The sequence below is a fragment of the Eleutherodactylus coqui genome, chromosome 1, assembly GCF_035609145.1.
Source record: "Eleutherodactylus coqui strain aEleCoq1 chromosome 1, aEleCoq1.hap1, whole genome shotgun sequence".
Lineage (NCBI taxonomy): Eukaryota > Metazoa > Chordata > Amphibia > Anura > Eleutherodactylidae > Eleutherodactylus > Eleutherodactylus coqui.
Genome location: NC_089837.1, coordinates 478,752,925 through 478,774,925, shown reverse-complemented (window position 1 = coordinate 478,774,925; position 22,001 = coordinate 478,752,925). Strand labels below are relative to the sequence as shown.

At 44.5% G+C, this 22,001-nt stretch overlaps 1 protein-coding gene across 2 annotated transcripts in view; it reads right to left on the bottom strand.

Annotated features, from left to right (window-relative positions):
• The window catches only part of DGKA (diacylglycerol kinase alpha), a 154,401-nt gene that overhangs the window by 101,583 nt on the left and 30,817 nt on the right, over positions 1-22,001 (bottom strand). The gene's annotated exons all lie outside the window — the stretch shown is intronic.

The following is a 22,001-nucleotide window of genomic DNA, read 5'->3' as shown; positions in this document are numbered from 1 at the left end:
GGCGGGCGCATGTAAAAATGCCTGCGCTCGTGTGAATAAGCTCTCTGATGGATGAAATAGGAACATTAAAAGAAAAAAGCAAAAAACATTACAGTGTTGAGTGATGAGGGGTCTGCAGAGGTTACAAAAGAATCCCCTGTCACAGCTGTTGCAGAGGACCACGATACTATGCCATTGCTTTCAATGGGGGCGGCGCTGCTGCCGCCCCATTGAAGGCGATGAGATGAAGGCAACCCCTGCAGCGATGACTTTCGGTGGGTGGCTTGAAATATAACCTCTACCCCAAAAATCATCCCTAAGTGTTAAGGAAAAAAAAAACTAACGTAAAAGTGCTGTTCGGCTCTGATTGGTCACAGCACTCAGCCAATCAGAGGCAGTGGAGGTGGGGGTTTTTCAATCCCCGGCCACTAGAATACAGATGAAAACTGCCAAGATCGGGGAGAAGAGCCGAACAGCGCTTGTAGGTGAGTTTTTTTTTAGCAGCTAGGGATGATTTTCAGGGTAGGGCTTATATTTCAAGTCCACCCCCAAAAAATCATTACTGCAGAGGTTGCCTTTATCCCATTGCTATCAATGGGGCGGCAGCAGCGCCGGCCCCATTGAAAGCAATGGCATAGCATTGCAGTCCTCTGCCACGGCTGTGACAGCATTGGTAAAGGATTCTTTGGTCCCCATGAGGAGTCCCATCATCACTGAACACTGTGACAGTGCTGTCAGTGTTCATTGATGAGGGGACCTTCGTGGGGCAGCTGCGCTTCTACAAGCACAGCTGCTCCAATGAACAGGCACCTTTGCCTGTTGAAGGCCTGAACGCACTATTTTGGGCACGTTAAAAAGAAGCACGGAGCTTCGGTCATGCGCATTTTGTACATCTATGAAGCACTTTATTTTTGCGCACATAGACATGCAAAAAAAACACTCGTCTGACCACGGCATTAGAATGCTATGAAAATTGCTTGGTCGTTAAGGCACTAAGGGGCTAAACTCCAATCAAAGCTATGTACTAATTATTCCACACCATATGGAATCAATGTGTACACGTCGCAAATGTTTTGAGTCATCATCTGCAACAATCATCATAATTGCATTTCCCCCCAGACTGCAGCAGAATCGAGAATGTATTGCAATCATGAGATAGATATATCGACACAACTGGTCCGTATTACGTCTTGCTGCCCATACCCTGTTTCTGCACAATGCTGTAGGTACCGATTTGGAGAGTATGGGTTAAAATGATAGAAAATAGCTTGGCTTGTAGTCTCTGAGTGGGTTGCCAGAGAAATAGTACATTGTGCTGGGAATTATTCCTCAATTGGAACAGTAAAGCTCGAGGGAAGCTGAGTGTTTTCCTAAGAGGGAACAGCCTTAGCGATAAAACACTTTGTACTTTTTCTCTAGACCTATAAAAAGACCTGGGCCGCTTCATTTTTGCCTTATTTAGGTAAAAAAAAAGCTTTCCTTTTCATTTAACCACAGGGACAATACATTATTTATGGTGGAGAGACATCGTGACACTGTGATTCCCTACGTAACTTGAAAGGCGGTGGTACGACACAAGCTGACTAGAGAGAGCACTGACTGGCACCACGGACACAATAATGCACTTGGGCTGATCCCTTGTAACTGTGACAGTACCTGGACATGTTGTGTTTGTAGGTTAGGCCACTGAGTTGTTAACATGACTATTCGCCGGTAGATAAAGGTAAAGTCCCCTGCTGCAAGTCCCCTACTGTCTCCTAGGGTGACCTCACATTGTGACATTTTCTTGGCAGACTGTTTTTGTGGTTTGTCTTGCTTTCCCCAGTCATCTTGCCTTGCCTTCCCCAGCTGGTAAATCTTGAGCCAGCTACGTGACCCTAGCAGGGATTGAACCCGCAACCTTCAGGACGAGAGCCTAATTCTGCATTTCTGCTGCCTTAAAACTCTGTGCCACACAAAGCTCATATTTGCCAGTACTACTGGCATTAAAAGTAGTTGTGATGTTTATACTACGTAAAGGCAGACATGGTGGGCTGGCAAGGTCTTAGGTCAAGTGTTACAGATACAGTAGCGTGGCATCCAAGGGCTCTGAGCTAGGATGAAGCCAGCCTATATAGTGAGGTGTTTTAGTGTACCTCAAGAAGAGAGTACAGTGTGTGTATTGAGAGTGTACAAGAGAACCTATTAGGGGCCAGACAAGTAGTGCATGGAACCAACTTTGCAGCTGAGATCTTGAGGAGGTCTATGGAGTGGAGTTGGGCCCTGCCAATGTTCACCACTGAAAAGACAAGAGGCCCAATGCATCCTGCTGCGCAGTTGACCTTGATCCGTCCTGATGTATTACTTGGATCTTCCTAGGAAAGTGCTCCACAATAGGAGATGGTCTCATGTATCCTGCAAGTGGCTTCAAACAACTTCCAGAATGGTCGTAAACCTAAAGCGGGAGATAGCCTTGTCGTCTCTGCCTGTAAGTATGGCCAAGACCAGAAATACAGCCAGTGCTAAGGCCACATTGGCCTTGTGTTGGCAGCTTCCAGACTGCCATGTACTGCTAAATTGCAGATCCGTATCATGAAGCGCCTATCACCTCTAATGGGTCCACGCTCTACCATTGTCGGTCTTCAAAATCATACATGACTCAATATCATACTACGTAAGCGCCATGCAGCATTAGAACAAGAGTGAACTTGCCCTTAGGTGTAAATAGGATCAGAAAATGTTGCAGATACATAAAGTGACACTTCGGTTTTGAGACAAAATTCTGTCCCATGACAGGATGGGGCATAAGGGTATATTAACTGCAGTTCTTCTTTGCCGCCCCTTCGATCAGCCAATTTCAGGCCCTGTTTTAGATGGCTGCAGCAATATTCTAGCTACCTAATGTACACTGCTCTCTAATTGGCCAGTGCTGATCACATGAGCAGCTCTGGCCAATTAGAGAACAGGTATGATGCATTAGTTGTTTAACTCTACCAAAGCACTGTGAGGATTAGGTAGTCTGAAGATTGCATTGGCCATATTGGCCAGCCTAAAACAGGGACTGGAGCCAGTGGATTGGATGGATGGCAGAAAGGAACTACTGCAGGTTATAAACCCCCCTCCCCCTCCGGTCCCAGGACAGAATTTTGTCTCAAAACTGGAAGGCAACTTTAAATAAGTAGTAACTAAAGTTTAGGCCTATACACTGTCTCTACTTTATACAGAGCTCCAATAAAGGCATCCATGGAAATGTACGTATTAGTACCTATTCTAGACCAGCATAGGATATGCGTTTCGGGGAGAACCTCTTCGTCAGTCACACTGGGTGGGATATCACTTCTGGGACTCCGGACTAAGGATTCAAAAAGCGGTGGTGGTACCAGTGTTGGAGCTGGGTACATCCTCCACTTCTCCTGCTCTCTCCATCTCCATCACTGGTACCACAGGCAATTTTTTGATCTATATCCCCTAGTCCTAGAAGTGATGTCCCACCCAGCGTGACTGAAGAAGGGGTTCTCCCCTAAACATGCATCCTATGCTGGTTTTTAATATACTTAAAGGGGTTGTCCCGCGAAAGCAAGTGGGGGTATACACTTCTGTATGGCCATATTAATGCACTTTGTAATATACATCGTGCATTAAATATGAGCCAAACAGAAGTTATTCACTTACCTGTTCCGTTGCTAGCGTCCTCGTCTCCATGGTGCCGTCTAATTTTCAGCGTCTAATCGCCCGATTAGACGCACTTGCGCAGTCCGGTCTTCTCCGTTTTGAATGGGGCTGCTCGTGCTGGAGAGCTGCCCTCGTAGCTCCGCCCCGTCACGTGTGCCGATTCCAGCCAATCAGGAGGCTGGAATCGGCAATGGACCGCACAGAAGCCGCACGGTGAAGATCCCGGCGGCCATCTTCACAAGGTAAGTAAGAAGTCACCGGAGCGCGGGGATTCGGGTAAGTACTGTGCGGTTTTTTTTTTAAGCCCCTGCATCGGGTTTGTCTCGCGCCGAACGGGGGGGCTATTGAAAAAAAAAAAAAACCGTTTCGGCGCGGGACAACCCCTTTAATAAAAAAAGCTGAATAATACATCCTACTGTCTTTTCTGGAGAGTTGTGTCTGTCCACTAGTCTTTTCTTTTTATAGCTCTTCACCCATCTGCCATGCCCACCTTTGGTGGGTTTGCCTGGTTGGCAGCACCTCCACAGTTCATTCATTCTTCACAGCCCTTCCAATGGCTTTCTTTGGTCTCTAGCCATTCATCTGGGACCAAAACCTCCCATACCATTGGGTTTGCTCCACCCCTCTCCTTTTCTACTAGTACATATTATAGGCTAGAGCTGCCTTTAGGCCAGAAGTGAAGCTAGCAATTCACTTCAATGCAATGGTTTTCAAGGTTGTATTCATATGAGGTTGTTGGTCGAGGTGCGGTAAAAACTGCACTGCCAAAGTTCCATGCATTTTTGCCATGATTTTGGTGTGACTGCAGTAAGTACTGCAATCACATTGCAAACCATGGCAGTTTTTTTTTCCCCCGTGCGGAGTTAAAAGACAATTGCCTGAAGGCATCCTAAGGATGGTTTCACATCGGGGAGCAGGAAAGGGGAATCCCCTGGCCGAACGGCTCCATGTACTGACAGAACTGAATAGCATTGAATGGACCCCATTGACTATTATGGGATCCATTCGCTTTCCGCTCAGCTGCCCGGATTTTAGCCAGAAGAAAAAGTGCTGCATGCAGCGCTTTTTCTATTAGTATTTTGTCCCGATCGCCACGTCACGGTACAACGCTCCCATTGATTTCAATAGGGCCTCGCAGACCTGTGCTAGAACGCAATGCCGCAATTTCTGAGCGCTGTCTCTTCTATTTTCGTGTGTTTTAGCGCTTTTTCCCACACCTCATCACCCAGCAAAATGATGGGGTACGTTAAAAAGTGCTGCCAAATGCTGTGACATGCGTTCGAAATTGTAGTTAAAAATTGCGGTAAAAATGCTGCAATTTCGAGCAGCGTTTTCTGAACGCATGTTTGAGAGGGGCCTTAGCAGTAACAAAAAAAAAATAAACGAGAAACTGAAGCAATTCTACACTGGGCCGTATTGCACTCTCACCTGGACACAACTATATATATATATATATATACACATATATGTAGATGCTGAAGTCACAACGCGCGGCTCATAACCAACCGAGTCGGCGTCTGTGCGGATATACGGGTTTAGCTGGTTCCCAGCGACTACAAAATTAGCTCATGGAATTATGGCATTTTGCAATTAAGTGTTAATTGAACTTCTTTTTCATGAAGATATAGGCAAGTATCAGCAGGTCACTTCTCCAGGCAGGTGTGCAAATGAGTCACCGCCAAAACCTCCCTTGCGACCCTCTCCACTTTAATCAGCTCCTAATTTATTTTTACTGGCAATATCTAAAAAAAAAAAAAAATCTCGGCGCCAAAGACGGGAGCCTAAGAGAGGGTTAAAAATGGCAGCCGGCTCCTGATGTCGCTGAAAGGTGACTGCTAAAATATTCTTGCAGGAAAATATGGATAAAGCCTAAGTCCAATTTCACATGGCGATATCGGGCCGTGAAACTCGAGCCAATATCGTGTTCAGGAACGTGTGTCAAGAAGGGACGTAGTGATCCTCCAGTGCGGCTGAAAGGATCGGCAAGTGTTCTCCATTGTTTTCAATGGGAAACTTTTCATTGCACTTGCGCGAACCTCGCACGTTATGCAAGGTTTTTCCCAGACCCATTAAAAAACAATGGGTGAGGCGTTCCGGAGGAATGTGCAATGATGGGACATGCCGCAATGTTTATCCTGCACCACAACACGGGGGGGGGGGGGGGGGGGAAATGCTCATGTATGAGAACCACTCAAAGGAATGGGGTTCATATTTGTGTAAGATTTGTGCATCTCGTAACAAACAAATTTTGCGCCATTTTCTCGGCTTTGTAAAAGCGGCCTTATACGCAAACAATGAATGTCCTCACAGCCAGTAGTGCTTATTACATTATAGACCAAAGCTACAAATGCCGTCATACTGGTTAGACGACTGTGTTTACAGCTGCGCTCGGGGGTTCTGGTTTCCTGCTCCGAAATTATAATCCCCTGGCCGAACGGATCCGTCTTATGACTAAACAGCACCAAATAGACCCCATAGACTTTAACCCTTTCAAATCCACTGTCTGACGTCTAAAGACATTCTGATTGAAGGCTGTACAGCTCCGATGTCGGAAGACGTCCGGCAGGGTATTCTTACTGTAGATTACTGGCCGCTCTGTTGTCGGGGGGGCCTCTCCAGCATGTCACATACCACAGTACTGGCTCTAGCCAGCAGATGGCGCCATTGTATAATGGCAGAAAGAGAACGCCCCCTAGAAAACTCTGAATCCAAAATTGGATTGCAAAGGGTTAATAGTGTTTAGTCTCCGTTCAGCTTGTCCGGCATTTTACCAGACAAACAAGTTCTTCACGCTGAACTTTTTCTTCCGGCATTCTGTGCCGGATCGGCGTTGGAACCTTCTAGCAGAAGTTCCTAACGCAGATTGTCTTAATGTACGTCTTTATGTCTGCATTACTAGTGTGCAATCTGTGGGGGCGTCATACAGCTGACAATATTCCACGGAGCCCTATTTTCGCTGGCATCGTTATAACGGCACTACAGTCTCACTGCCATGGACTATATAGACAGTGAAATAGTTTACCACCCACGCTCAACTAGTCAGATGATTTTATAACACTTTGATGACCCAATGCAAGAAGATTTCAACCAAAACTGATAAAAAGAATGACTCACTACAAATAATGTACTATTGTATTCCTGTGTACCTTCTTAAAGCTTATGCATGTGACACAAACGATGCCACTGCGCTCTAAATATAAGACGTCTTAAGTATAGAGTAAACGTAAGACTCTATATTACGGGATTTATTATATAGATGTCGGTGCTACTCTTCTGGGTATTTGTTGTCAGTGTTTTGTAGCAAGAGGAAATTGTAAGATCAGCCGAGGCAAACGTTGTAAGTTCTGGAACAAAGTTTCCTGTTTGACTAACGGTTGGTTACAAGGAGGCCTGATCAGATAGAGCCGCTCTAAGAATACATCCTCCTTCGTTCAAGCGCTACTCTTCATCACCATCACCCACACAGCCCACGCAGTCCTAATACCACAAAACAGACCTCCAAAGAAAAGTAAACTTATGCTTTGCTAAGGAGCACTGGGTTGTATGAGTCACATGCAAACATGTGTCAACGGGACGTAGACGGTAGACGTTTCTGCTTGATATATTATATGGCAGCTCGTCCTCAGGAACCCTCAATGCAGGGGCGTAACTATAGAGGATGCAGGGGATGCGGTTGCACCCGGGCCCAGGAGCCTTAGGGGGCCCATAAGGCCTCTCTTCTCCATATAGGGAGCCCAGTACTATCAATAAAGCATTATAGTTGGGGGCCCTTCTACAGGTTTTGCATTGTGGCCCAGGAACTTCAAGTTACGCCTCTGCCTCAATGGGTCCTGATTTGAGGATATATAGGACAGAGGGAATCACCTGTACAATACTAATGAGGGGTAGTTGAGGACTAGGGCTGAGAAACTCCAGGACCGGACCGATGATTGCCAATGATATGCCCTTGGGTGGACAAAAGAATGCCACACATACACTACGGCTCATTGATTTTAATAAACCACAGATAAGGCGATGAACTTGCTTTGTACTCATCATTTACATTGTTCTCTCATCAAAGTAGCCACCCATAAGAGCGATCATGGTATTTTTTGCCTAGGGGCAGGTTATACCAACCATGCTGTTGATCCAGTTGATCCAGATCAGATATTGAACTTGATTTAACTCTTTCCAATCCAATTCCTCTACCACCCACACACTCCCCAACTCCTATTAGGGCCTCATTCACACGAGCGCTACTTTAGTCTATTAGAACCGAAGGTTTCCTATAGAACCATTCACATGAAGGAATTTTAGATGCGCAAAATACTCGCACCAAACAAAGTTAGGACATGCGTGGCTACAATGCCTGGATCTAAGGTCCGTACTGTGAGAAAAGACAGGACCGGACCTATCTTTGGTGCACGCTTTCCATAGACTCCTGTGGGAGCTGGAAAACACGCCGCGTCGATTGTGTGATTGGGCAATTTCACAGCTAATTAAAAGTGCAGGAAATTATCAGTTTACGCGATCTATAGTGCAGTATAGCCGCAATATTTTCAAGCGCTAAAACAGCGCTCATGTGAATGAGGCCTTATTTTGTGTGGAAAAGGGCATTGTGGAGTCCTTGGAATTACTCAACAAAAACACATAAAAATGACTGTCATGATGATTGTTAGCAATGTTTTGAAGATTAAACGTGAGTTATGATTGGTCAACATGAAAAAAAAAATTGTAATAATCCTGTGAACACACACACACATACATATATATATATATATATATATATATATATATATATAAAACAACATTTTTATAATAAGACTATCCATATCTAATTTCTCTAAAATTCCATTGGAGCTCTGTCCTGCATACGGTTACATACATATGCAGAACAGCCTCTGACATCGGAGCAGCTAGGCCTGGTGCAGCGGGCACCAGAACAGGAGATACAGTAAGTGCTACTCCCAGAGGTGGGGTCTGCATCTAACCTGTGGAAATGCTATGAAAGTGTGAGATGTGAAAACCCCTTTTAAGACATTCACTCTTACAATATATGACATTGTTAATGCAGTGCTATCCCTACATCTTTCCTAGGATGGCCATATTTGTTTCAAGAATCTGTATCAAGATTACAAGTTATCTCCTATCCATACGATAGGGGATAACTTGCTGATCATTGGGGGTCTCACCACTGAGACCCCTGCCAATCTGCAGAGCGGGACTCCTGTATCCTGTTCTGCTTATCAATGTGGGGGTCGCTTCTTCCCCTGAAGGTGCTGGACAGGCATGCCATTTCAATGGGGCTGACGGATATACTCGAGTGGGTGCTGCATTCCATTCAGTCTCCTCTTGACTGTGGGAGGTGAAGTAAGCCTGCATTGAGGAGGGGACATGGGACGCCCAATGTTAAGATCAGCAGGGTTCTCAGCTGTGACACCCCTGCCAATCAGCAAGTTATATCCTATTCAATGGCTAGGGGATAACTTGCAGTCTTGGTACAACCCCTATAACATACCATTATTTTCTTGCTACATCTGTCCACATACTGCATCTGTCTATTCCTTAGACAGTCATTTGGCGCTGTATACATAAATATAAATAAGACTACTACTTCCATGTAAGAATCAATGAATGAAGTAATCCTACCGTAAAAGCTGGGATACCAATACAGTCGCTCTCCCTCACCCACAGCTTTATATACTGTACAGTATAGCGGGGACTAAAGATGAGCGAACGTGCTCGTGCTTTTTTCGAGTAACTGCCTACTCGGGCGAAAAGATTCGGGGTGCGCCGGGGGGCGGCGGGGTGGAGCAGGGGGGAAAGAGGGGGAAGCTCTCTGTCTCTCTTTCCCCTGCAACCCCCTGCTCACCCCCGGCGCCCCCCGAATCTTTTCGCCCGATTAGGCAGTTACTCGAAAAAAGCGATACTCGTTCGAGTAATTGCTCTAAACAAGCATGTTCACTCATCTCTAGCGGGGACCTTAGGTCCAAAATTCCTGAATGGAAATCACGTTATACTGTACGGTTTGCAAAAAAGGGGGAAAACATGCTCAGTGCCATTGTTGGCAGCAGCAGCAAAAACTAGACTGAATGTGTGTTACAGTAGAGGGCACACCTTGTGAAAAAAGGGCATTTTTCGATGTTAGATAGTTTGTAAAACCAGTTTTGCTGTAATAATAACATAAAATTAAATACAGTTTAAAAGATAATTTAGCGTAGAATGCAATATAACAAATTGTATGAAATGACTCAAAGTAGAACAGAAGTTCTAGACAGGAAAAATGAAACACAGATAAAAAAAAAGAAATATTTAAAACTTCTCAGCATGTCAGTAAGGCTGGTTTCACACGGGCGACAAAATCGTGCGATTTTCTTGCAATGCAACAATCACTGCAGCGCTCGATGAACCAATTACAGCCATCGCATTGAATGGCTGTGATTGGTTCATAGAGCTCTGCAGTGATTGGCTGAGCTTTGGCGCTCAAGAACCAATCAAAGCCAGCGCTTCCTGGGGGTGAGGTTTTAGAACCCCTGACCAGAAAGCGATGGGGAAATACTACAAGCAAGTGCGCTGGAGCTGCGAAGAAGAAGTACGGCATAGCGGACTGCGCCTGTTAGGTGATGTATTGTGTTTTTTTTAATGCAGCCAGGGGGTTTTTTTGAGGAAGGACTTATATTCCAAGCCCCACCCCCTCTCCCCTGAAAATCCCAGCAAAAGAGCGATACAAAGTCACGCAACTTTGTAGCAACACAAAATCGTGTTATCGCCGCAAGAAAACTCAGCGATATCGCACAGAACACAGATGCAATATCGCTTTGATTTTCTCACGGCGATATCACTGTCGCCCGTGTGAAAGAAGCCTTAGTACTTAGTTAGGCTATAGCACTTTTTCTTCCAGGTAAAAGCCAGACAACTGAGCAGAAACCAAACAGACCCCATTATACCCAAGGGAATCTGTTCGGCGCTGTTCGATTCCGTCCTAAGATGGCGCTGTTCGGCCGTGGGGATTACCCTTTCTTGCTTACCAAATAGAGCAGCAAAGCGGAAGCCCCGACACAGTGAAACCACCCTGATTCTGTCCCATTATTCCTCTGTCCAGTTAATATGGGTTTTATAAACTTTTCATTCCTTGTTTGAGCTATAAAAACGTATTTTTTCCTGGAATTCTAGCATTCAGACCAAATTCTTTCCGTCTCTGCCGAACGCTCCTTGAACTCAACTTCACACCTTTTTGAGACAGTTCACTTTCTATAGACTCGGGTGATTTTCTTGTTTTACCTAGACACAATCTTTGAATTCTTCTATCACCACCTGCTGTTGTGCACTTTTTCCTGCCTTTTCCAGTCTGGTTTTGAAGTGGCAAAAGGACCTTTTACACGAAACGATAATCGTTAATTTCATGCAGGCATAAAAATCATTGTTGTTTCGTTCATTAATTGTTCAGTTTAAATACCGATCGTTCAATCGTTCTCAGCCACCTATACAGCAAAAGTGTGCTGCCCAAGCCAACTTTGACATTTGGTGTAAATGGACCCTAAAGATTCTTAGTCCTTTTCAAAAATTCTGGAATACCTCCATTGGTGACGTTTTCACCAATTTAACTTTTAATTGCATCATAAGTGAAGCCTTGTTCACGTAAAATTACTATTTTACATCACTTTCTGGGTGACCCGTCAGCCCTTTTCACTTTATTTTACTAAGTTCTACAAACTCAGCACAAAAAGGAAAAGTAAAAAAAGCAACTGACTTGATAACAATCACACAACGCGAAGACAGATGTTCAACTGTCCACTCCAATACATGACCTTCAGAGCTACTGTGACCTCATTGGCTCCTTGCAAAAACACAACAACACCCAGTTGGCTCTCAAAAACAGTTCTGCTTATTGGTTATATTCCAGTCACACAAATCTGGTTCATATGAACGTGAGGTTGTTGTACCTTCTTTTTTGGTTATTTAGCTATATCTTTGGATAGAATGATCTTTCCAATGATATCATTTTATGGTAGTATTAAAAAAATGCACTTTTTTCAAAAAGTTTCCACAATTTTGGCCACCAGTGTAGGTTCTAGTATTTTTACAGGGCCCTCACCAAGTCCACAATTTACCCGTCACCTCTACCAAAAAAAAAAAGAGGTTGGACTTCTACTAGGGCATATGATACACTACACAAAACGGCATTATTTAAATGTAGATATTCCATTTAATGTTTCTGGCACAAATTGTCGTGGCTTTTCGGTCGCGAAAACGTCGTGACATGGTGGCTTCAACACAGGCAAAGACCTGTTGCCTTGTTAAAAGGGTTAATGCATCATGTGTAGAGTCTGCTGGTGCTGTCTGCCTTTGCTGCATGGATGCATGCTGAATTATCCATACCTGGGAGTAGGGTGGAGGTGTTGTTTTCTATTCACTCTGCCAGTTTTCAGGTGCAGAGTGGCTATATATTTTCACCCCTCCTGGTGATCAGTGCTGCTCATTCCAATCCATAGTGGAGAACGTGGAGATTAGAGCTCTGCTGTGCTGGGTGTTTTTTTACATGCAAATAAGTAGCTGCGGGTTTCTTTCCAGTTTGTTTTGTTGCTTTTCATTTTTGTCTTTGCGTGCCAGTTCATCTCTCCAGGGGTTCCTATAGGGATAATCAGGACCCAGAAAGAAGACAGTGGGGCCGCCTTTTATCGAAGCGATGTCCCCGCTTTGGGCAGGTACCTGTAACCTCCCTGCTAGGTTAGGGCTAGGCTTCCTTCCCTCTCCCTGGAATGGTGCGACCATCCCGCATAGCACAGTGCACGGCTTTTTACAACTGTGTGTACGTTCCCTGTTGCTGTGCTAAGTGTAGTACTATTGTGTCACACAGGCTTTGCATCTAGGCTTGTGCACAATGTTTAGACATCAAAATGGAGAATTGTTCACTTCTCGCTCAGCGCTTCATGTTCTATGTGAAACACCGAGCGGGTAGCGTTTTGACGTAACGAGAAGTGGGCGAGGCAAAGATGATTTTTATGCCGGCTGAAACTGAGTGACGAAAGAAAAGCGAACGAAATCATAATGATTATAGCGCACTTCTGTTAGTTTGAGTGAATTTTGAGTGATGATCGCTACGTCTAAATGGGCCTTAACTATACAAGAAGTCACCTAGAAAAGTAATTGAAGAGTGTTAACGACTATATATATGTTTTTAAGTTAACGGAAATGAGCGAATTACTGTTTCTCACCCGGATGGTTGCCGTGTTTTCATAGGGCAACTATTGTTTGCATTGACTCCTTCCAGCGATTACTCGGGTAATAGTCATCCCGTTTACCTTAATCCTTATTCCATTGCACAAACTAACAAAAACAATGACTGAAGAAAACAGAAACCAGTGTATCGCAGAACAACTCAATAAGGTAGTTAGGTGACACATGAAAAAAACAAAAAGGCTTAGAGGATTTGGCTTCTCTGCGCTCTTCAATCAACAATCAGACAAATATTTGAGTTCTTAAAGTTAGACAACCCTGGCCAACAATTTCCCTAACTAGATGAAGAAGTCTGGCATCCCTGTGCACAATATTATAATGTGTGGATCTGGAGAGGTGGAACAGAAGGGCTCAGTCGCCTGGAATGTATCGCTAAACCATATTAGACTAATCAGAATAAATGTGTTTAGAGGAACTTTAGACCTGTTAGAGTATAAGTGTCACACATTGTATAATTCAGCAATAACATGAATCTCTGCCCAGTCTATATTTGGAAGTAAATTTGGCAGCTAATCTAATACACAAAAAGGAAATAAGAGACTACTCAGCAGATGTTCTCAAATGAAAACTTAAAACTACGATTACTTAGAAGCTCTTTCTAGTCTTCCTAATTTAAAACATGTATTCTCCGGAGAAATAAGCATCACAGTTATTACAACCAAAAAGACTTTGCAGTAATTATTCTCTAAACTCATATTTTAAATGATGTTCCTTCATAGCAGATGAGCTCAAAAGGAAGAAATACACAGCAAATGATACCTATCACATCTAGGCTAAAGTCAGGAACGCTATCTTTTCTCCTTAGGGAGAGCAACTAGTAGGTGAGTGTTCTTCTGGGTAATATGCAAATAAGGGAGATGGAACAATACTTCTGCAATGCCATCTATTGGAAGGCAACATTCCTGCAGAGGTATTGTTCCATCTTCCTTATTTGCATCTAGGGTCAAGTCACACGGAGGAGACAACCAGTAGACAATCGGTATGTCAGTTACTTGAACAGTCGCCTAATAAAACATAATCCATACTGTAGCAACTAGTGTTTACCTTTCATGACACTGGCTGTAGGAGAGATATAAGTGTCAGTAAATTGGTTCAGCAACAACAAGACAGATCTGTAGTACTGTCTTTCATTTTATAATAAGGCCGGTTTCACATCTGCGTCGGAACCTCCAGTTGGAGGTTCTGTCGTAGATCTGCCTGAAAGGGGGCCTTAATGAGCGAAGAATACTATTTGTTAAATACCCAAGGAAAATCTGGATACAAATTGGATTGGAAAGGGTTAATAGGCCTGGCAATGCAACACTGCACCCACAACAGTCTGCTTGCAACAGTGATCCCATTGCAAAGGCAGCTTAAAAGCCTTGATAACAGAGGTATCACTCAACAGCACCCTGATATAACTGATAAAGGCAGAGCAAGAAATTAAACAGAGAAAGGAGGTGCACTATTAGGTAATTATGTGCAGTACACAGCTAATGATGGAGAGATTAATCAGGCTCACCTCTAACCCTTTTCTTGCCCAGACATATCTCATGAGTCCTTGCAGGAAAGCACTTCAGTAGCCAAAAACATATGAGATATATCCTTGGTAATGCTTTTATCTCAGGCTGTACTAGAGCTAGAAGCCAAGAATATTGGCTTTAAAACAAGACCAAGATTGTGGTTCTAATCACAATAGAGCCTGAGGCTTTATTCACATGAGCGCTGCGATTCTCGTCCGCCCGCATCACGTCTGAAAATCGATTGACCGACAGGCAGCCGCGACTGTTTAAATGGCTATTCAGACAGCTGGGTTGTGGCATGTATACGCCGCAGCACAGAATACCATCGGCGGGAAGGGGGGAAAAGTTTAGCGCTGCTAAACCCCCTCCCCTTCTCCTCTCCGCCCCTTGCTGGCTGCTGGCAAAGGGTGGGGGCGGGACAGGTCGGGAACTAGTGTGTTAAACTACTGCCCGCTATTCGCCCCTTGTCGGTTGCCGGCAAGGGGAGGGGGCGGGAGCTTAGCAGAGCTAGTGTTAATCTACTGCCCCGTCCTGCTCGCTCCATTGCCAGCAGCCGACAAGGACCAGAAAGGGGAAGGGGGGAGTGAGTTTAGCCAGTATGCTGGGATGTAATGTATGCTCAATTTGCAACATGAGGGGAAGGTGAGTGCAAGATTGAGTGGGAGAGCAGCACCTTGCGGTTGCATCTAGGTCATGGGTTGGGAGAGTGCGTACGTGATAGTGGTAGTGTGTATCAATCAAGTAGTATTTTAAACACCGTATGCTGTGCGCTCTCAAAAAGATTTAGGCTTTTTGTAGCCCAGAAGCAGTCTGTGGTGTGAAGCATACGTTTTAACACATTTGTGGTTGATAGCCAAATATTGCCTGGCCTCGGATTTTAATATTTTGAGAGGACAAGTTCTTGCTGATGTAGATAACTGTGGTATGTATGAATATTGGAGACCTTAATCTTTTATTTCTACATTATTTTTTGTGTGTAAATATCTCCTCAAATGTGAGTTTTAATGCATTTAAAAAAAAAAAGAATTCCTGGTTGTCAAAAAGTTTGTACTTTTTAAAAATTTGGGGTTCTTAAAAGTACATTTTTGGCCTTTCCAGTTCTGGTGATTTTAAGAAGATATGTACATGTAGATATAAGTCTAAGGCCTCCTGCACACAGGTGGAAATTTTGCGGCGGGATTTCCCGCAGAATTTCCGCCCGTGGAAGCTGCCATAGGATTGCGTTAGAAAACGCAATCCTAGGCAGACGGGCGCGATTTGTCTGTGCAAAATCACGTGTGGAAAACGAATCGCGGCATGCTCTATTTCTGTGCAGAGCTCGAATTTGTTACCACCTTGCTGAGAATAAAGTTGAGCCAGCAAAGCATGTTCAATCAATGTGACAAAGTCATAGCACTGCCATACCATTGGTGTACAGTGCTAAGTATTACCCCATACCCCACTGAGTACACATGCCAAGTTTTATTGGGTTCTGCACCATAGTTGTTTTTGCTAGAGACCTCAAATCACCCCCAGTTGTGATCGCCCTTCACATTTGTATTTTCTATTCACACATTCTTTTCTACTTAGCACTAAGTATATATCAGCAGAGGTGTGTTACAAAGCTTGTTATGGTAAGAGATGTAGGCCAACACTGCACACCTAGGACAGACAATAACAATGAGGGGGAGTGATAATGCTTATGTACCCGAATGTTTCGGGGTAAACAATGGAACCTGGCAGGAAAAACACAACTTGTCCAGTCAACAATGAGTCAGGATTTGCCGGCAGATCATTCGTGGTCAACCCTACATTCTGGTGCCCTTGCACACTACATTAGCCTTGTCAAGGGGTAGGCAGGCACATTTAGCCAAGGTCAGGCTCAGGAGTAAACACATATACATATGTATGACTTTCCAAAGTAGATTTCCCGAAATCTGTTCCTTTTGTTGCCAAAATACATATAGAGCGAACACAAACCACAGACATACAAACCTGTCTATAAACAGAAAGATATATGCAAACAAAGCAGGATGGGGAAGATATCACAGCGCCCAATGATGGAAGAGCAAACAGAGTAGCTTTTCTGTACAATAAGGCCATTCTTAGGCCCCTGTCCACGGCCATTGCGGAATATCGCCAGCTATATTTCACCACCGGTGTGGGGCAGGGGGGGCCGCTGTCAGTTCTCCGCGGTGAGCCACTCTGACAGATACCGCAGAGGATTGCGGCATGCCACGATTTAGATCCCGCGAGCGGAGAATCGCTATGATTCTCCGCTCATGGACTCCGCGGCTGCGCTTTCCACAGCAACGCTATGGAAAGCGTTCACTGGGTTATCTGCGGCTGGATTACGGGTAACGCAATGAACAATCGCCAGAGGACAGGCAGCCTTACACATGCCTTCAGAAAACGCGGCTGGAAATCGCGGCATTTTTATTGTGCTTTTTAACACACCCCACCATGAAGATGTGTGATGGGGGTGCGTTAAAAAATGCGAAAATAGTTAAAAATAGAACAGACAGTGCTTGAAAATTGCAGCATTAGGGCTTAGTCACACGGGCGCATCGGCACCCGTACATGGGCGCCGATGCGCCCGTGTGACTGTGCTCTTACTGCAGGAAGAAGACGGCCGTACTTCAGGACGGACGACTCCCTGCAGCGCAGAAGAAAGAACACATGACTGGCAATGAAGCCGGTCACATGTTCTTTCCTCCGGCGCTGCAGAGACATCTGTCCTGAAGTGCCGATGCGCCCATGTGACAAAGCCCTTACAAGTGTTCGAGTGCAAGCTCACTAAAATTATTCTTCAGAACCCCACGCTAATCGTGGTAAAAAGCGGTATGTGTCAGTGGCTTCAGGGCTCTTTCACATGAACGTAAATATGCAGCATATTTAGCCCATTGACTTTAATGGGTTCATTCACAGCTGGGCATAAAAAGTCTGCTAATAAGCAGAAAAGTACAAGGCAACAGTATATTTTGGCCTCGTATTACTTCAGGGAAGAAGGGATCCTCAAACCTCGCATCGCATTGCACTCGCATGCCGTCCAATATTTTTGCAAGCCCCATTGAAAACAATGGTCGAGGCGTTCCGGGGGAACACCCAAACATAGAGATGCCGTGATTTTTTTCAAAAGAATGGGGTTCTTATTCGTGCAAAATTTGTGAGTGTCGCAATGCGCAATTTTCTCAGTCGTGTGAAAGCAGCCTCAGGCCACATGCACATGAGCACAAAATTTGCACGCATATGAACTCCATTCTTTTGAATGGAGATATTCACTTGAACGATTTTATCGTGTAAAATGCACGTTGGCGAGCGCGGATATTGCGCTTGTCCGTGTGAATATAGCCTTAATCTGAAGTCTGATAACGTTAGAGAATCAAAGGTGTTCTCAAAAATAATCAATGACGAGACTTCTCTTCCGATGAAAAACAGACTCATTGTGTTTTATTTTTCGTCTGGCAGAGGTTCTCTGTCCTTACGGGTTATTTTTAGGAAATTTCTATGGATTTCTGGCAAACCACAATGTCTTATCAGTGTTGGATTACAGGAACATTACTGAAAAGCCAGATTCTTGCATTTGCTGAATATCATTTAAATACTCAAGGACACAAAAACCGGCAGAGACTGTAGATGTGTATTAAAAGCCTGATGTGAACAGCGCACTAGAGAAGAACATGGCCAATACTCTACAGCACTGCGGGCACAATCCTTGGCTCAGTACTGAATTTATATGCAGGCCTTATTATTAAACATTACATATAGTAACCAAATGAAATGTAAAGCACTCTTGTTGTTACAGAAGACTCCTCAGGAGTCACAACTGAGCTGTAGTTTTCGGCATGGAGGACCTAAAGCTGAGATGGAGCCAGCTCTGGAAGAAGAAGCGCAGTGTGAAAGAAGCCTTACTTAGGCCAGTCACAGAAGACTTAGAGGGGTTCTCACAGTTATTACTTTTATAAAGTTTTGGGTACCCCATGCCCAAAACTAGAAAAAAGTAATATACTCACCATGGTGCTAGACCGCCTGGTGACATACCTTTAACCTGCGCTTCTAATACAGAGGCCCCAAGTCAAGTGTACAGGACATCACTGGTGATGTTCCTGCCGGTCTCCCATTGGCTACAGTAGTTACATGGGTAAACAACCCATGTGACCGCTGCCACCAATGTAAACAGAGGAATGGAACAGTAACCAGCAATGGCAGAGGAGCAGCTCGCAGCGGGTACTCAGTAAACCCCTTTCCACCCAAACACTGCGTTCACACCTGCGGGATCCACGGTAAAATCGTTGTGGAAATTCTGCGATTTCCGTCAGGAGAACCGCTGCTGCAAAACCCGCGGCGGTTTTGAAGCAGCCGAGCCGCTCACTCTTCCGCTGCGGCGGCGCTCCCATAGAGGAGAGTGCGGCCGCAGCAGAAACAACAAAAATGGACATGCTGAGAAATCTTGCCATATGGCTGGCTAATCCCGGGATTAGTGGCCGCATGCGGATGTGCCGCGGCGAAATTCCGCACGGAATTTCCGCGGAAAATCCGCCCCGTGTGAGCCCAGCCTTACAGTTCAAGCCAAGTGGAGGGCATTTAAAAACTCCCCTTCACAGGCTGCGGATATTTTCCATGATAAATCTGCAGCTTTTTTGTAAAACGCTGTGAATTCCGATTCCACAGCGAATCTATTTATGCTTGAAAGGTTGAATTCCGCAGCTGTTCCACAGGTGGAAAATGTGGCCAAAACTGCACCATTGAAATAGGGATTTGGCCACCATGAATTTTGCAGAACTGCTGTGGATATTCCATTGTGGAATGCCCACAGTGATTCCGCCATGTGAGAAGGGTTCATTCACATGGACGTATATATGCTTTGTATTACGCGTGTATTTTTTTACACGCGTAATACAGAGTACTGAATCCCCAGTGATTTGCATATATAAGCGAGTGAAAAAAAAAATGGCAGCATGTCCTATTTTGGTCCATAGCATGGACTGAAATAGGCCATTAAAGTCAATAGCTCTGAGTAAATATGCATTGAATCCGCATAATAAATGCATTTTCACTACATATTTATGCATGAAATAAATGGACCTGTTTGTTTTTTGAGTTTTTTGTTGCGCACGTGAAAAACACTGTTAATACACACACAAAGAAAACGCAAGCCGGACCGGATAGGCGGTGTTTCAGTACGTGACAAGGCTGAATATTAACAGACCGAAAACTGCATATGCCGGTGTGAATGAGCCCTTATTGAGAACTTCATACTGCAGCCCAAGGGAGTGTCAGGATCAGCAAGAATTCAAGGCGCAGCAGTCATCTCCTTCTGTCAATTAGTAGCTTGTAGCAGCTTGTATTTATATTATAAACTGGCAGAAATGGTAACTAATGGTTAGACTGTAATAAAGATACTCTGTTACAAGTGCCCTTACATTCAGTTGCACTGACTACTCATTAAAGGGGTTGCCCCACTTTTAGCTACTCATGTTCTATCCTTAGGATAGTATGATACCATATGCCAGAGGCAATAAACCCAAAAGTGAGTCCTGCAAATATAACTTTTATTATATACTAAAAAAGGTTATACTATATAGTTTTTTAAATTCCATACCAACCACCACTGTCAGTACGGACGGGGTGTGACAAACATTGCCTGCATGCGTTCACAGATCAATAAGGACAAGTGTAAGGAGCCCAAAGTGCCCTCCCTATAAGGTACAAGGCTGCATATAACTAGTCAGGCACATTGGTCAGTAGCGGACCAAGCGGGATGCCAGCTTATACTGACCCAGGTCATCAATAAGTCCCTATTAGGTCTCGTTCACACAAGCGCTGTTTGAGCGCAGTAGTGTCCTATAGAAGCGTTCACATGAAGGAATTAAATATTCTTGCACCATTCAAAGATAGGAAATGCGACTGCAAAGCTAAGCTCCGCCGTGTGAGAAAAGATAGGACCTGACCTATCTTTGGTGCATGATTTCCATAGACTCCTATGGGAGCTAGAAAACACGCATCACGCACCTCCCATCGTGTGAATGGGCAACTTCACAGCTAATTAAAATAGCTGAAAATCAACCGATTTTTCACGCGCCTAAATTATGCTAAAATAGCGCTCATCTGAACGAGGCCTTATAGACACATGAAAGTAGCCAAGTGTCTTCAATTTCAGTCACTCACCAAGAGGGAGATATAGATTACCCCTTTGGTCTGCAATACCAATCCAGGCCATTAGGTAATGTATGGAGCTGTCTGCTTCCTGCAGCAAAACAGATCAGTACGCAAAGCCAGCACCCAAGGGAACAGCTGATTCCTGGGGTACCAGGTGGTGGATCCCAGCCGAGCACCTATTTATGACCTATTTTGAGGATAGGTAATCAGTAGCTAGAAGCAGGACAACCTCTTTAACGTACTGCCATTACTCTTCTCTAGATAAAAAAAAAACTTAATTGGACCGTCACCTACTCTTAGCCCTATAAACTAAGCTTACAGGCTGAAAGAATGTGACCCACTGAGTCTAGGGATTTAAGGGTTTTATTTACCTTCCCCGTTGTTCCCCTGATGTCACTGCTGGAAGGCGCTCCTCAATGCTGCGCTAAGCATTACGTCCATTCTAATTTTATAATGGGTGGACTACTTAGTAGCAGCACTCAATGCACTGCAGAAGTGGCCTCTAACGCTCATGTTGGGGGAACAGAGGAGGTAAGTAGAACACTTACATCCCCGGACCCAGCCTATAAGGTTAGCGTACAGGGCTAAAAGTAGGTGACAGAATCTCTTTAAGCCTCATTCACACAGCAGAAGTTCACCACAGGTTCTGCGCCCAAATCTGCTGAAAAATCTGCATCATTATTAGTTCATATGGCACTGATTTTTCTGCACGAAGATTCTGGAATCCGCGTTGCGGAAAAAAGGAATTTGACATGTTGATTCTTGGCATGGCTTCTCACTGGAAACCATGTTGGGTAGTAACATGCAAATTCACCCTATTGGCTGTGGCTAAATTCACGCGCGGATCCACAATGAGATCTGCGGCAAAGCCTTGGAGTCCTACTGCAGACTGAGCTGTCAAATCCACCTTTTGCCATAGATGCTGACAGTAAATAGCCTGTGTGAACAAGGCCTACGGGTTGTTTCATATACAGACTTTTGTGACAGTTTTTCATGTAGTTTTATTTAGGCGAAGCCAGAAGTGGAAATTCTGAAAATACTGAAATCTAGGCGGTACAGCTATGTAGCAGCAACCGCTACAAGCACTGTAGCTCCACCCACAACTCACAGGTCCTGCAACTTACCAGCACCAACCTCAGTGCCAGAGAAAGACAGACAGGAGCTTCCAGCACATGAGCGATACAGCACAGTGCTTCCGCTCCTGTCCTCCCATCACTATGGACAGGGAAGGAAGTAGCAAACACAGACAAGATGTCAGAAGAAGTGGATTTTTCCAACGGAGGGTCACATTACATTGATAGAAAAAGAAGAAATTTACTAGACCGGGAACAGTGAACCTTATTGTGATGATGTACATTAGATTTTAAAGTGTTAGTCTGCGCCCGGAATACCCTTTAAATGTGACAGATAAGATGTCTGCCATTAAAAAGAATTCACCCCCGCTTGACGCATTTCGCTTTAACCTGGCATCTTCTGGGGTTATCAAGGCCAAGCCAACATATTTAGTAGTGTGAC